Consider the following 3,107-nt stretch of genomic DNA (forward strand, 5'->3'; position numbering starts at 1 on the left):
AATGGGTTTCTCAATTCCCTTGTATGAGTCAGCCATTGTTAGATTATCCAGCGTCCTGTAAGCCAAATTACCTTTTGATGTGTTTGGTGATTTGAATAGGTTTGGGCCACCATAGATTCATGTGTTTGAAAGCTTGACCCACGAGGAGTGATACTATTAGGAGGGGTGGCCTTGTTGGAGTAGTTGTGACCTTGTTGGTGTATGTGTGGCCTTGTTGGAGTAGGTGTGGCATTGGTGGAGTGGGTGTGGCCTTGTTGGAGTAGGTGTGGCCATGTTGGAGTAGGTGTGAGTTTGTTGGAGGAAGTGTGCCACTGTGGTGGCTTTGCATTGAGATTTGTATATACTCAAACTATGCTCAGTGGTACAGGCAATCCCTTTCTGCTGCCTGTGCATCAAGAACTTTGGGCTGCTAGAGCACCAACTCTGCCTGGATGCTCCCATGATTCCTGCCATGATGATAATGGACTGTACCACTGAAACTGTAAGCCAGCTGCAATGGAATCTTGTCCTTTATAAGAATTACCTTGGCTTCTGTGTCTGCAGCTATGAGCATGCTCAGGCTACAGAAGAGCCTTGCCTCTAGTGTCCTCCACTGTGGTAAAAAGAAGGTCCAGTTGGACCCCAATGCAACCAATAAAATCGCCAATGCCAACTCCTGTTAGCTGATCAGGAAGCTGATTGAAGATGGCCTGATCATCTGGAAGCCTGTAACTGTCCATTCTCAGACTCGCTGAGAGAAACACACCTTGAAGGGCAGGCATATGGTCATAGGGAATGGAAAGAGTACTGCCAACACATGGGTGCCTGAGAGGGTGACCTGGTTGAGAAGGATGAGAATCCTGCACCGGCTTCTCAGGAGATACTGGGAATCTAAGAACATTGATCGCCATATATATCACAGCCTGTACCTGAAGGTTAAACGGAATGTATTCAAAAACCAATGGATTCTTATGGAGCAGATCCTCAAACCGAAGGCAGACGAGGCCCGGAAGAATCTACAGGCTGACCAGGCAGAGGCTCACAGGTCTAAGACCAAGGAAGCACAAAAACGCGGGGGAAAGAGCGCCTCCAGGCCAAGAAGGAGGAGATCATAAAGACTCTGTCCAAGGAGGAAGAAACCAAAAAATAAAGCTTCCTTCATGTCTGTGCATAGTGACCTCACTGTGGCCTCACATGATCAGTCATTAAAATAAAACAAGCCTTAAAATAAAAAAAGAGATACCTTGCCTATGGTGTCTGTTCACATCTATGGAAATCTAACTAAGACAATGTGTATTCATTCTGCCATTTCTGTTTCTCTGGAAAACATTATACAATAGCGCTCTAGAGAGAGGAACAAGTACCCACCAGACAACATAAATTCCAGTTTACATTTCTGGTGATTATGAAGTTGTTGAGGTTTAAAAAAAAAAAGCAAACTTGTTTTTTTGTTTCTTTCTTTTGGGGTTTTGTTGTTGCTGCTGCTGTTGTTGTTGTTTTTGTTATTGTTTTTAAAGAAGAAATACATTAAGCCTCTTCATCCCTAACTGGCTGGCAAACACCGAGCCCACATCAGCTAAAGCGATTAAGGCATTAGGAATGTATTTACACAAAACATAAAGTTATCGTGTCAAGTTCAGATGAGAGACAACATCGGCCATGTGGGCAAGCCTAGAGCCTCAACCATTTAAAACAAACAAATCAGGACACACTGTCAGAAGCCTGTCAGGCCAACAGAGAGGAGGGCCTGTGTTTTGTGTTGTTATTTACTTTTATGAATATTTGGAGCCACCTGGCTCATTAATCCTTTTTATAATATTAACTCTGGCACTTTTTTCTTGACTTATCAAATATTTCCTTAATGAACTTTCAGCTCACACCCCCCATCTCCATTGTAATGACTTTCAAATTAAGTTCTTCTGGACCACAAGGATTTTTAGAACTCTATAATGATAGAAAACAAGGGGAAAAGAACCTCTTTCTTTGTATTTGAAGAAAGACATAGTCATTTACCTGCCACCTTCCCACAGTGCTGACAGTTGCCAAGGTCAGTGATGAGAACTCTGCCTCATGGGCACCATCAGGGTCGTGAGATGAGCACTACCAAACCAGGAGGCATTATACTGACATAACCATATAGTGCTCCCTCACCTACAGCCACCGGGTTCCAAACTTCTGGTGTCCCTCCTCCCCTTAAAAGAGAGCTGTTAGGATCCATGCTCAGCATCACCCATGACCATAGTCCAAAGCTCAAACCTTTTAAAAATCAGATGTGTTTATGTTATCAAATGTGTGAATGTTCTGTCTACATAGAACTGTGTGCACCAAGTGCCTGCCTGATGTCTGAAGATGACAAGAGAGGGCATTAGAATTTCTGAAACTGGCCATCAGTTCAACTGTGAGCCATCATATGGATGCTGGGAATACAACCTGGGTACTCTTCAAGAGTAACAAGTGTTCTTCATGGCTGAGCCAACTCTCTAAGCCCCAGAATCTGTGTCCTGTCCCCGTAGATGCTTTGCTACTCTATAAAACCACATGGGAGACTTGGTGACCATCCAAGGGAATAGACTTCACCCTTCAATGAAGAGGATGCCATGGCTGGTGGTATTGTAGACAGTAGGAGACTCTGAAGGAAAGTGCCTTGTATAGGTGAGTACTGTGAAACCAATACTGGAGGACCACCCTGGACTGGATAGAGATTGGGTTGGGCCATTGCAGAAGATAAAAGAATGATGGTGACAAGGACATTTGAGCAATCCCATGAACTATTCAGTCTGGCATCTTAGTTAGGTTTCCACTGTTGAGAAGAGACACCATGACCAAGGACAACATGTAATCGGGCTGGATTACAGGTTTAGAGGGTCAGTCCATTATCATCAGGCAGAGGGCATGGCAGTGTGCAGACAGACATGGTGCTGGAGAAGGAGCTGAGAGTTCTACATCATTATCGAAAAGAAGCCAGGAGCAGACTATCTCCCACATGGCTGGGAGATGGATTTAAAGAACTCACCCCCACAGGGAGACCCCTCCTCCAAGAAGGCCAACCTCCAATACTGCCATTTCCTGGGCAGTGCACGTTCAAACCACCACAGGGTCTCTTCACATATATGATAATTGCACCCTTG

The 3,107-nt window shown here is 44.6% G+C and overlaps 1 pseudogene; it reads left to right on the forward strand.

Annotated features, from left to right (window-relative positions):
• The first annotated feature begins 545 nt into the window (after window positions 1–545).
• Window positions 546–1,129, forward strand: LOC134484289 (large ribosomal subunit protein eL19-like; annotated as a pseudogene).
• Window positions 1,130–3,107: the final 1,978 nt, after the last annotated feature.

Source organism: Rattus norvegicus, chromosome Y, assembly GCF_036323735.1.
Source record: "Rattus norvegicus strain BN/NHsdMcwi chromosome Y, GRCr8, whole genome shotgun sequence".
Taxonomy (NCBI): domain Eukaryota; kingdom Metazoa; phylum Chordata; class Mammalia; order Rodentia; family Muridae; genus Rattus; species Rattus norvegicus.